The 14,554-nt window shown below is 37.2% G+C and overlaps 1 pseudogene; it reads left to right on the forward strand.

Moving 5' to 3' along the window:
* Positions 1 to 13,913: 13,913 nt before the first annotated feature.
* LOC101840903 lies at positions 13,914 to 14,554 on the forward strand (annotated as a pseudogene).

Below are 14,554 nucleotides of genomic sequence, written 5' to 3' on the forward strand. Positions count from 1 at the left end.
CTATATTTCATACTTTATAATTTGAAATCTTCTGTTTTCCTGCCCAGTGGCCCCATCTAGAACTACTCAGAGCATGTTGAGTGAAAATAGCAAAAGTGGAGAATAATAAGGTGGCTCAATGTCTAAGAGCATTTTCTGGTATTCTAGAAGAACAGGCTTTGGTCACTAGCACCCAATTCAAGTGACTCAAAATTCTCTATATTTCTAGATTTAGGAGGGGCTACTGTGTGATATTCTGGACTCTACAAGAACCCCCTTAACATATTTATAAACATACAGACATGCAGTACACAAATATGACAGAAAGAGGGGATGGCATTGGTTGGTTTGGAGAGAATAGAGAAAAGAAGAAAATAAAAACAACATAATATCAAAAAATAAAATAAATTAAAAAATATATCCCAGTAACCCTAGAGTACCATAGTGGCATATATACCTTGGTAGTAACCAACAGTTATCTAATCAGATTTAGATCCATATATCAAGACAGAAATCATGCCTGGTTATGAAAACCTAGTGAATTACCCAGGGAAAAAGAAGTCATTGATCAAGTAGGAGAACCTTCATCTACCACTTTTCTAAAGCAGCCTAATCCCTAATTACATTACTAACATTTTCATTATACCCACAGATAAGTGCAGTCCTCAGTCATCAAGGAAGCATTTCTTTTCAAAAGGTATATATGATTAAAGAATCACACTGCAAATCACTATGTAGAGTTGTGGAGAGCAGTCCATACATATACGTCTACAGTATATCAAACTTAAGGGAATAATGGGGTGAAAGGAGGAGTAAATATTGTAAGAGCCAGAGAATAAAGAATCCGCACCCATAAAATCTCTCCAAAATAACTGCCTGCCTAAACATGAGCTATACAAGGACAACAATAGACATCCTAACACAAAGAACTATAGGCAACTAAGGATGCTGACAATGGGACAAACAGTCTTCCCCAATGAATAGCATACTGATTGGTCATCAAAGATCGTACTATCAGCCCTGAATACATAGAAATAGCAAGTAGCATTAAACAGATTAAGTACATTGTATGTATGTGTTCGGGAATGAGTTTGTACATGTATAGACAAATGGGTATGTAACAACAGCTAATGAAAAAGAGGACACAAATTTGAAAGAGTGTAAGGGGGTTTATAGTGAGATTTTGAGAAAAGAATGTGAAAGGGAAATCAAGAAATTGCATTATATTCTCAAAAAAATTGAATGAAATGTTTTTAAAAAGAAGTCTTCATATATGTGGCAATAAAAATTGAAGGAAATATATTGACATTGATTGAAGGTGTACAGAAAGAAGGGACATCAGTTCTGATAATTGTTTCAGAGACACATTACAAAGTAAATGAGAAACCGCACACATAATGGCAAACACCACACTAGTGTTGTTTTACCTGGCCATGTGCAGGACTTATTTTTATTACTAGAGAAAGAAATATAAGTTTATAATTATGGTAGGAATACAATCAAGTTTTTATTTATAATTTTTCTTAGATATGGCATATCACTGGCACAGAGCGTTATATAAACAGTCTAGAAGAAAAGAGACACACACCAGAAGAATCATTGATGTTCTCCCAGTAGGTGTCATATAGGGAAGAAAACCACACACAGAGACGAGAATGAAAACCTGGTGGAACATGACTTTTGTCAAGCTGAATTAGCCTTGAAGGGGCATGTCTAATAACAGGTGGCTTATACCATATGTATTTGAAAGGTTCAGGCACTACACTGGCCGGCCCAGTTAATTGGCAGAATTCACTAAGGCAGCACTCTGGTTAGCCCTGGTTTCTATGAGTACAGCCTGCATGTAGGTTCAAAGGACTCCTTTAAAAGATAGACCTTGCCCTCTTACTTCCCTCTCCATGCTCTTACTTCCCTCTCTTCACTCTTACCTCTCTACTCTCCTCACTCTTACTCTTTGCCCTCTAACTCTTTACTCTCCTGCTCTGCCCTTCATCCCCCTTCATGTCTCTCATGTCTTTCTCTCCTCCTCTTGTTCTCCCGCCACTGTAATAAACTATGGACAATGTACTTTCTATGCCTCATGCTCTCTATGGCTCTTGCTGTAATCCTCTGGTCTCTTTGTCCATCTCACCTAATTTTTAAATTAAAAAAACCCAACATTTGTTGCCATGAATCAGATGCTGGAGACATGGGGATCCTTCTCTAGAGCTGACAACCCCCCTTTTCCAACAGCCAATTCACTGTGACTCAGTTAGACACCCTTTCTCCCAGTCGGTGCGCTTCCCAGAGATGATATCTTTCACTGCATTCTCTGAGCATTGTGTTTTGGCTTTAAGCCTTTGTTGGTTTCATGGCCTTTCAGGCTTCTGTGTCCTCTAGACTGTTCAGGCTCTTTCCTGCCCTTGACCACATTCTCAGGCTATTTCTGAGCTCGTACTGAGTCATTATCGGCAGGCAAGACTTCCTACAATTCCTGGTCCACAGATATCACTCTATCAGCAGGTGTTCTCAAAGGCCTTTGCCCTGGGCAAACATAGAATATCATGAGTGTGACTGTACATGCAGCCAGCTTGTAAGTCTATCTCATTCTCTAATCATTAACTCAGGTACAATTTTATCCTTCTCAAGAACTGCGATTCTTTTGATAGCTTTGTCAGCTTAAAGCAACAGCCAAGGCTCTAACTGTCACAAAACAAATTTCAGGAACAGGTATTTTCAGGTTGGTATAAGATAGTAATATAAGTTGTATAAATTAAACTTATAAAGGTATGAGGATAAAAAGACTTAAGTGATGACAAATAACATAAGTTGAGACATTAAAAAGAACGAAATATGTTCCAGATTTCTCTCATTCATTATGCTACTGTTCATAGTCTTAACATTAATCAATAAAGTTTTGATGTTATTAATCCAACTCTGATAGGGTACTAAACAAGTTACAATATCACTCTACAATCAAACAGCAAGATCAAGATTAAGGTACTTTTTATTATGCTAAAATATCTGTAATTTTTAACATAAATATGCTGCTAATGTGTCTAAAATTTATGTTTTCACAAACTCAAAGAATTCTTGAAAGTTCCAGGTAGCCGAATTTGACCCATCCAAACAGGTCATGTTCACTCCAAATAAACATTCAACCTCTTCCCCTGTCCCAAGATTCCCTCTCCTCATCTTGGGACCCCGGAGAACCCCTCCCTCATCCTACAATCTTCCCCTCAAATGCTAGGACCTAACAATTTTTTTCTCAACTTAACCTTGTCCACTACTCTGCTAAGATCTAGCCAAGTCTAAGATGGACCAGAGTTCCATACAACCTGGACTGCCATGGAGCAACCAACCACACCAGAACATGGCAGCATCCCAGTTTCCTCAAAGATGGGCAGTGCCCCCCACGTCAGCAGGAAGCAGTCTTGAGAAGTTGACGCCTTTGTTTCCTAACCTCCCATGTCTAACGCTCCACCTTATTTTTCTATTTTGTATTACTTTAATTTTAAATAGCTTGCTTCACATGTCAATCCCAGTTCCCTCTCTCTCCCCTCCTACCGCAACTACCCCCCCCGTCATTGCCCCCAGCCTTCCACCCTATCCCCACTTCCTTCCACATAGGAGATATCCAGAGTCTGTCAGTTTACTCAGGGCAGGGTCCAGGCACTCCCCTAAGAGTTCAGGCTAAGAGAGCATCCCTCTTTGTGTTATGGACACACGAAGTCCGTCTGTATGCCAGGGATAAACACTGATCTACAGTCCACGGCCCCATAGGGTGGTGCCCAGGCCTCCTCATGGACTCTCACACTCAGGGGGTCTGGATCAGTCCCATGCTGGCCTCCCAGCTGTCGGTCTGGGATCCAAGAGCACCCCCTTGTTCAGATCAGGTGTCTCTGCTGGTTTTGCTAGCCCATTCTTTGCCAATTTGCTCATCGCTCCTCTCTCTCTGGATTCCATGCGTTCAGTTCAGGGTTTAAATGTGGGTGTTTACCTCTGCTTCCATCAGTCACTGGATGAAGGTTCTAGGATGGCGTATAGTGTAGATGTCAAGCTCATTTTCAGGAATAGGCATTTAAGGTGATCTCTCCACTATTGTTTAGCTTGCCAGTTGGTGTCATCCCTTTAGATCACTAGAGGTTTCACTGGTGCCAGATCTGTCTTCTAACCTGTGACTCCCTCTTTTATGGTATTTCTCATCCTATTCTACCCCTCAAACCACCTTCCTGTTCCCCCATGACCAACTCTCTCTTCCTCTTCTCCCCCTCACTTCTTCCCAGCTCCCACTCCCCCCTCACCCTATTTCTAATCTGTTCAGAAGATCTTGCCTCATTCTTCTTCTCTGTGGTACCATGCATATCTATCGTAGGTTCTTTCCTGTTTCCCAGACTCTCTGTCAGTGGGAGTGCAGACTGGCACTATCCTGATCCATGTCTAAAATCCATATATGACTGAGTACATACCATGTTTGTCTTTTTGTGATAGGGTTATCTCACTCAGGATGGTTTCTTCTAGTGCCATCCATTTACCTGTGAATCTCAAGATTCCATTGTTTTTTTGTTCTGCTGAGTAGTACTCTATTGTGTAAATATAACACATTTTCTCTATCCACTCTTCAGTTGAAGGCCATCTAGGTTGCTTCCAGGTTCTGGCTATTACAAATAATGCTGCTATGAACATAGTGGAGCAGATGTCCTTGTTGTATGAATTTGCCTCCTTTGGATATATGCCTAAGAGTGGAATTGCTGGGTCTTGTGGTAGGTTGATTCCCATTTTCCTGAGGAATCTCCATACTGATTTCCAAAGTGGCTATACGAGTTGGCACTCCCACCAGCAATGGAGGAGTGTTCCCCTCTCTCCACATCCTCTCCAACATAAATTGTCTTCGGTGTTTTTGATTTTAGCCATTCTGACAGGAGTAAGATGGTATCTCAGAGTTATTTTGATTTGCATTTCCCTGATGGCTAAGTATGTTGAGCACTTTCTCAAGTGTCTCTCAGCCATTTTAGTATCCTCTATTGTGAATTCTCTAGTTCAGTCCCCACTTTTTAATTGGGTTTTGATGTTTTGGAGAATAGCTACTTGAGTTCTTTGTAAATTTTGGAGATAAGCCCTCTGTCAGATGTGGGGTTATTGAATATCTTTTCCCAATCTGAGGGTTGCCTTCTTATCTTGCTGGCTGTGACCTTTGCCTTACAGAAGCTACTCAGTTTCAGGAGGTCCTATTTATTAATTGTCGATCTCAGTGTTTGTGCTACTGGTATTATGTTAAGGAAGCAGTCTCCTGTACCAATTACTTCAATAGTACCTCACACTTTCTCTTCTAACAGGTTCAGTGTGGCTGGATTTATGTTGAGGTGTTTGATCCATTTTGACTTAAGTTTTGTGCAAGGTGGTAGACATGGATCTATCTGCAGTCTTCTGCATGCCAATACCCAGTTATGCCAGCATCATTTGTTGAAGATGCTTTCATTTTCCATTGTATAATTTTAGCTTCTTTGTAAAAAATCAAGTGTTCGTAGGTGTGTGGGTTAAAATCAGGGTTTTTATTTTGGTTACATTGTTCTACCTGTCTATTTTTGTGCCAATACCAAGCCGTTTTCAGGACAACAGCTCTATAATAGAGCTTGAAGTCAGGTATGGTGATGCCTCCTGAAGTTCCTTTATTGTATAGGATTGTTTTGGCTATCCTGGGTCTTTTGTTTTTCCATATAAACTTTTTATTGTTCTTTCAAGGTCTGTGAAGAATTCTGCCAGAATTTTGATAGGGATTGCATTGAATCTGTAGACTGCTATTGGCAAGATTGACATTTTTATTATGTTGATCCTACCAATCCAAGAGCATGGAAGATCTTTCCATTTTCTGGTATCCTCTTTGATTTCTTTCTTTAGAGACTCAAAGTTCTTCATATACAGTTCTTTCGCTTCTTTCGTTAACATTATCCCGAGATATTTGATGCTGTTTATGGCTATTGTAAAGGGTGATGTTTCTCTGATTTCTTTCTCAGCCACTTTATCATCGGTATATAATTGGCCCCTGATCTTTTTGAGTTAACTTTGTATCCTGCCACTTTGCTGAAGGTGTTTATCAGCTCTAGGTGTTCCCTTGCACAGTTTTTCAAGTCACTTATGTAAACTATCATATCATCTGCAAATAGTGAAAGCTTGACTTCTTCTTTTCATATTTGTATCCCCTTGATATCTTTTTGTTGTCTTATTGCTCTAGTTACAACTTCAAGTACAATATTGAAGAAATATGGAGAGAGTGGACAGCCTTGTCTTGTTCCTGATTTTAGAGGAATTGCTTTGAGTTTCTCTCCATTTAGTTTGATGTTATCTGTTGGTTTACTGTATATTGCTTTTATTATGTTCAGGTATGTTCCTGTAATCCGTGCTCTCTCTAGGACCTTTATCATGAAGGGGTGCTGGATTTTGTCAAAGGCTTTTTAAGCATCTAGTGATATGGTTCAACATTAGATAATATATCAATGTAATCCACCATATAAACAAACTGCAAAAGAAAAAAAACACATAATCATCTCACTAGATGCGGAAACACCCCAACTTTTTAATAATAAGTAAAGGTGAAAATGAAAGGTTCAGGCATTATGCTGGCTCACCCTGTTACTTGGCAGAATGCACTCAGGCAGCCCTTTGGTCAGCCCAGGGTTCCATGTTTAGAGCCTGCATGCAAGGTGCAAAAGCCCCTTTTAAAAGACAGGCCTCTACCCTCTTACTTCCCTCTTCATGCTTTTACTTCTCTCTATTCTTGTCTCTCTTCTCTCTTTACTCTTACTCTTTACCCTCTAACTCTTCACTGCCTTGTTCTGTGCTTCACCCCCAGCTTCATCTCTCTCATGTCTTTCTCTCCCCCTCTTGCTCTCCTAGCACTGTAATAGCATATGGTTAAAGAACTCTCTATAGCTTGTGTTCTCTGTGGCTCATGCTGTATCCAACTGGTCACTTCATCCATCTTTCCTTTTTTTATAATTTTTAAACTTTTACAAAACAACAATAATATTGATGACAAGTATATTTTGGAAAAGAGTTTCCTGGTGTAATACAACTCTCATTGCACATTAAATCATTACATTTAAATTCAACTCAGAGTACATGTCATTTCTTCCAAGAAGATGGTTTCTAGAGTTAGGCTACCTATCCTACATTAAGGGCCATACAGATAGTATACATGTCATTTGGTTATTAGCCACCTCTGGTTCTGACGGTAGAAACTTGGGTGAGCCTGTGACTATGTCTATTAATTAGATTACTAGTCACTTCCAGTCTTGATTCTAGGAGGTTGTTACGTCCTGGCCCTACAGATAACTGCTTACCAACCAGTTAATCATTGCCAATTATCAATTTTCTGGGTGGTAGAGTAGGTTTTTCATCTTTGTCACTGGAAAAACAATCCTGTGTGCTTCCTGGTATGTCTGGACATTTAGTCACAAGAAACTTCATGATTTGCTCCCAGCATATCATAAAAAGATTTGTCAAGACTCATATTTCCTGTATTGTGATACATAAGATATAAGATTAGTTTTCAATATATATATATACATATACATATATATCATATTTTCTCTTTTAAATGCTCCTAATAATTGTATTAATTCTATAACTTGAAAATATTGAGAATGTAAAAATATAATAAATATTAAGAACAATGTATAGCACAGATATCTACTCCACAGAAAGGACTGAGAGAGAGGACTAAATGCAGCCCCCTAGGACACAAACATCTACTTTACAGAGAGGACTGAGAGAGAAGATTAAGAGGATCAGATCAATAGGCAAAGATTCTGCCTGCACCAACAAGAAGAAGAAATGGATAGACATTAATGCAAGAATACATTCAACAACCTAAAGAGAAATATGACAATGCCAGTACCTAGTGGTACTACATTAGGAAGACCTGAGCATCCCATAAGAGAAGAAACAGAAGAAAATGACCTTAAAAGAACTTTATGAAGAGGATTGAGACCTTTAAAGAAGAAATGAAGTGCTCACTGAAAGAACTGGATTAAAAGACAAGCAAAAAATAGAAGAACTCAATAAATCCCTTAAAGAAAGCTAAGGAAAAACAATCAAACAAGTTCAAGACTTCAACATTGAAAGGAAAGAAATAAACACAAACAGAGGAATTCTGGAATTGGAAAATCTGGGCAAACGGACAGGAAATATAGATGCAAACATAATGCAAGAGATGAAACAGAAAATCTAAGGCATTGAAGATACAATACAGTAAATCATTCATCAGTCAAAGAGGACAGTAAAGGCAGCAAAGTCATGACCCACATGTATAGGAAATCTGAGACAACATGAAAAGACCAAACCTAAGAATAATTGGGATAGAAGAAGAAGAATACCAGTTCAAAGGCACAGAATATATATTCAAGAAAATCACAGAAGTAAACTTTCCCAACCTGAAGAAGGAAAAGCCTATGAAGATACAAGAAGTTTACAATACACCAAGTAGACTGGACCACATAATACACATAAAAATCAAAATGCAAAGTATACAGAATAAAGAAACAATCTCAAGAGCTGGAAAGGAAAAGGGTCAAGTAATCTGTAAAGACACATCCACTAGACTAATATCTGACTTCTCAGTTGAGACACTGAAAGTCAGAAGGTTCTAGACAGACATTATGCAGAATCTAAGAGACAATGGATGCCAACCTATAATACTATGCCCAGCAAAACTTTCAATCACCATACGTGGAGGAAAAAATATATACTCCATGACAAAGCCAAATGAAAAATAAAATACCTACCCACAAATCCAGCTCTACAGAAAGCAAGAGATAATCCCACACCAGCAATAAAAAAAAAAGGAAACACAAACACCACCACCAAAAATTGACAGGAACCAACAATTACTGTTCGCGATATCCCTTAATATCAATGGTCTCAACCACCTATGAAAAGATACAGGCAAACAGAATGGATATAAAAACAGGATCCATCCCTCTGCTGCATACAAGAAACCTACCTCAAGTTCAAATTCAGACATTTCCTCAGAGCAAAGGATTGGAAAAAGACTTGCCAATCAAATGGACTTAAGAAACAAGCTGGTGTAGCTTTCCTAATATATAAAAAAGTAGACTTCAAACTAAAGGTAATCAAAGGAATGATGAAGGGCATTTAATATTCATCATCACAGGAAAAATCCATCAAAAACAAGTCTCAATCCTGAACACATATGCCCCAAATACAAGGGCACCCACATTCATTTAAAAAAAAAAACCATTGCTAACGCTTAAATCACACATCAAACACCACTAATAGTGGAAGACTTCATACCCCACTCTCACTGATGGAAAGTCTGCCAAACTGAAAATTAACAGAGAAATAAGGGATTAAACGTATGTTATGGCTCACATGGACTTAACAGAAACCTATAGATAATTCCACCCAAACACAAAAGAATATACCTTCTTCTCACTTCCTCTCAGCACTCTTGGAACCTTATGTAAATTGACCACATGTTTGGCTATAAATCAAGTCACCAGAGACAACAAAAAACTAAAATAGAACACTGTATCTTTAAAGTTAGAATTCAAAAACACAAATTTGGGAAAGCCTAGAAACTCTTGAAAACTGAATAAAGTCTAACTGAATCATCTCTGGGTAAAGGAAGAAATAAACAAAGAAACTAAATATTTCCTAGAATTCAAAGAAAATGAATGAACAAAATACCCAAACTTCTGGGACACTATGAAAGCACTAGAAAATTATCAAAACATCTGAAAGCTGTAGAACAAAAAGAAGCAAACTCACCCTGGAAGAGTAGATGACAAAAAATAATCATATTGAAGGCTAAAATAAAAAATAGAAACAAAGAGAAAAATAGAATAAATGAAGCAAATAGTTGGTTCTTTGAGAAAAGCAACAAGATAGGCAAACCCTTATCCAAACTAACCAAGAAGCAGAGAGAAAATATGCAAATTAACAAAATCATAAATGAAAAGGGGGACACAGCAACAGACACAGAGGAAATCTAGAGAATCTTCAGATCATATTTCAAAAATCTATTCTCAAAAATTGGAAAATCTAAAAGAAATGAACAGTTTTCTACATAGTTTCCACATACCAAAATTAAATCAAGATCATATCAAAAATTTAAATATACCTATAACCTCCAATGGAATAGAGCAGAGAAGCAGTTATTAAAATTAACTATCCCCCCCCCCAAAAAAAGACCATAACCACTCCAGCCCATAACTCTATCAGAATTTCAATGAAGAGCTAACTTCAATAATCCTCACATTGTTACACACAATAGAAAGAAAAGGAACATTGCCAAACTCTTTTTGTGAGGCCACATCATGACCAAGCAGACATCATCCCAGAGATGCAGGGATGGTTCAACATAAGAAAATAGGTCAATGTAATCCACCATACAAGCAAACTGGAAAAAAACAACCACATGATCATCTCATTAGATGCTGAAAAAAGACTTCAACAAAATTGAAAACCCCTTCATAAACACAGGGCTTTAAGAAATCAGGGACAACAGGAATATACCTAAACATGATGAAGGCAATATACCGTAACCCAACAGCCAACATCAAACTAAATGGAGAGATATTCAATGTGAATCTAATAAAATTAGGAAGACAAGGCTGTCCCCTCTCTCCATAACTATTCAATATAGTTAGTTCTTGAGGTTATAGTTAGAGCAAAAAGGCAACAAAAGAATATCAAGGGGATACAAATTGGAAAGGAAGAAGTCAAACACTCTCTATTTGCTGATGATATGATAGTTTACATATGTGACCCAAAAATTCTATCAGGGAACTCCTACAGCTGACAAACACATTCAGTAAGGTAGCAGGATACAAGAATAACTAAAAAATATCAATAGCCCTCCAATTTTCAAATGATAAATGGACAGCAAAAGAAATCAGTGAAACATCAACCTTTATAGTAGCTACAAATATAAAATATCTTCAGGTAACTATAGCCAAACAAGTGAAATATCTGTATGACAAGAACATTAAGTCTTTAAAGAAATAAACTAAAGAAGCTATTAAACAATGGAAAGATCTCCCATGATCTTGGATAAATATGAACAACATCGTAAAATCTTAATCTTTCCAAAAGCAATCTACAGATTCAATGCAATCCCCATCAAAATACCAGCACAATTCTTCACAGACCTTGAAAGAAAAATACTGAACTTGAAAGAAAAATCCAGGATAGCCAAAACAATCCTGTACAATAAAGGAACTTCCAGAGATCTCATCATCCCTGACTTCAAGCTCTACTATAGAGTTATAGTAATAAAACAGCTTAATATTGGCACAAAACAGACAGATGGACCAATGTAATTTAATTGAAGACCCTGATATTAATGGATATATCTACAAAAACTGATTCTTTTCAAAGAAGATAAAATTTTACAATAGAAAAAAAGAAAGCCTTTTTAACGAATGGTGCTGGCATAACTGGATGTGAGAATGTAGAAGATTACAGATAGATCCTTATCTGTCACTATGACAAAGGGCACAGTCAACAAGACAAATCCATATCCTATAGAATGGGAAAAGATCTTCACCAATCCAACATCTGACAGAGGGTTATCTCCAAAATATACTAAGAAAACAAGCTAGTTACCAAAACACTAAAAAGCACAATTAAAAATGGATTACAGCTCCAAATAAAGAATTCTCAATAGAAGAAACTCAGATGGTCAAAAGGCACTTAAGGAATTGCTCAACATCTTTAGCAATCAGGGAAATGCAAATCTGAGATACCATGTTATACCTGTCAGGACGGCTAAAATCAAAAAAGCCAACGACAGCTTGTACTGGAGAGGATGTGGAAAAGGGAGATGGCAGGAATGAAAACTTGTACAACCTCTTTGGGAAAAGTATGGTGGTTTCTCAGTAAAATGGGTATTGATCTACCTCAAGAACCAGCACTCTATTCTTGGGCATATACCCAAGATGCACAATCATACAACAAGGACATCTGTTTAACTATGTTCATAGCAGCATTATTTGTAATAGCCAGACACTGAAAGCAACCTAGGTGCCCCTCAACTGAAGAATGGTTAAAGAAATGTACATTTTACAATGGAGTTCTACTCAGTGGTATAAAACAATGACGTCTTGAAATTTGTAGGCAAATTGATAGAAATAAAAGAAACTATCCTAGTGAGGTAACCTAGAAACAGAAAAAAAAACGTGGTGCATACTCACTCATGAGTGTATATTAGACAGAGGGAAGGATAACCAGCCTACAATGTACAACCCCAGAGAAGCTATTACCATTAAAGTTTTGGAAAAGAAAAGTGACAAATAATAAATGTCTCTGCAGAGATAAAGGTGATAGGATTTCAGTAATGGCTTAAACACAGATGGTATACAATCAAAAAGAGAGTGGCAGGTATGACTGTAATCTTGAATTCCCAAGGAAGCACAGGCATTTCGCTGTCTATCATGTGAATGCCAGAGGGATTGGGAAATCTACCTTGTGTGTCTCACATGCATTATAAAATTAAATCGTGAAAATCTCTAGTGTTTTTATAAGTATCAAGAGTGAAAAGGGGAAACTATCATGATGCTGAATTATGGAGTTTTATTATCTCAGAGCAGTTGTTTAGACAGATGTGTAAGAATTAAGACAAACTATCCTAGTACAGTATCTTCATAGAATCAAAGCGACTGAAAGGCAAGAGCCTGATGACAACCCTCCAAATAAGAGTTAATGACAGTGAACAGGAATAACCAAGCTTTTGTCATCTAAGCCTGTTGAGTTTCAACACTAACTTTGCTAATTCTAATTATGATATTTTATTCAGCGTATTTATTGCAATGCTACTAACATGAAAAATGATGTGTATATACATATTATTTCTATTTGAAAAAGATGTTCCTTGTAAGCAGGTCAAATGATGAAGCTAATTTACCTATGGACCCCTCAAAATTATTATGCTTTTGAGTGTTTGAATATGTATACATATGCTAGCAAGATAATTTCAGATGTATTTTATAAGCGAGCTCTGGCATGAAATAGAGCTTATGTGTTGAATACTAGATTGGGGAATCTATTCATGCTTCAAAATTGAACCGTATTTACATTACATAGAATCGCCTGATTTACGCTTTCTGCTTTCTGCAGTGAACATCCATCCCTCTGGGTACAAACATGCACGCACACACACACACACACACACACACACACACATATATATATATATATCACATATAGGGAGATTATGCAGTAGTTCCTCTTTAAATACATTGCTTTAAATACTTGAATAGTGGTGTCATATAGAAAGAAAACTTAGAACACATAATGCGAATTATCTCTCTACTTTGAACAATCCTAATATTCATATAATATCTTAGGAAGGTACAAAAGGAACATTCCAAGACCCAGTAGACTCTCAGAGAGAAGTGTAATTGTCTTACAATTGAGAAACATCCAATTTTTCTAGATATGTGAATTTTCTTGAGGCATTGGTATTATTCTAACCATTCATAGACTGACTTTGTTTGCTTGTTTTTGATCAAAAAGATGTTCACTTAAAAAAAACCCTACAGCAGTCCAATCTTGATGAGAAATGACACCAGGTACTATAGCTTATCCATGTATCAGAGAGAAGATGAAGCAATAAAGAAATGAACAAGAAGACAGGTGAGAAAATGTTCCTGGTCTTTGCTATCTGAATTTTTTTCTCTCAGTTTTCATTCTGGACTATGACAGCCCTAGATTCATATTTGTAAGATGTTGATGCTGTTCTTTGTCATATTAAGGAGATAAGATTTTAGTATGAGGGACAGAATTTCATTAATGGAAGCATGAAAGGATTCAAGCTGGGAATTTTCCGATATTCTCAGTGTGTTTCTCAAGTTTGTGGATGACAATAATTGTTGAATGTTCTATATTCTTCTCTAACTTCACCTTTTCTGACTCTACAGATTATCACACAGAAAATGTCTCCTTTAAATGGCTTTTTAGTACCTAAGTTTATTCTCATGAGTTTAATAGACCAGCCTGATATCCAAATACCAATGATTTTACTCTTTCTAATAATGTACATGATCACTAGGTTGGGGAATTTGATCATGCTAATTGTCCTCAGTTCACACCTTCACATCCCTATGTACTTTTTCCTCTTTAATTTGTTATTTATAGACTTCTGTTATTCTTCTGTGATTGTGATGAACTTTACCTTTAGAAGGAACATAATCTCTTACATGTGATGCATGACCCAGGTCTTCTTTTCTTTTGGCCATTTCTGAATGTTATGTGCTGACTGCTCTGTGGCTATTTGCAACCGCTTTTGTAGAACACTGTCATGTCCCCTTCAGTGTGTATATATCTTATGGTTGGTGCATATTTGTTGTGATTTACGGGTGCCATGATTCATCCTGGATGCATGCTGAAATTGAAATTTTGTAGTAGGAATATCACCAAACATCAACCACTAAAATTCTCTGAACTTCTCCCTCTGTTCCAGCTTTCCTGTACCAGCACATGTGTCAATGAATTAGAACTGTTAATTGCAGGAGGAGAAGACATCATTGTGCCCACCATCATCATTCTTACTTCTTACTGGGGAATATACATTTGA

Source organism: Mesocricetus auratus, unplaced genomic scaffold (assembly GCF_017639785.1).
Source record: "Mesocricetus auratus isolate SY011 unplaced genomic scaffold, BCM_Maur_2.0 Super-Scaffold_100022, whole genome shotgun sequence".
NCBI lineage: Eukaryota > Metazoa > Chordata > Mammalia > Rodentia > Cricetidae > Mesocricetus > Mesocricetus auratus.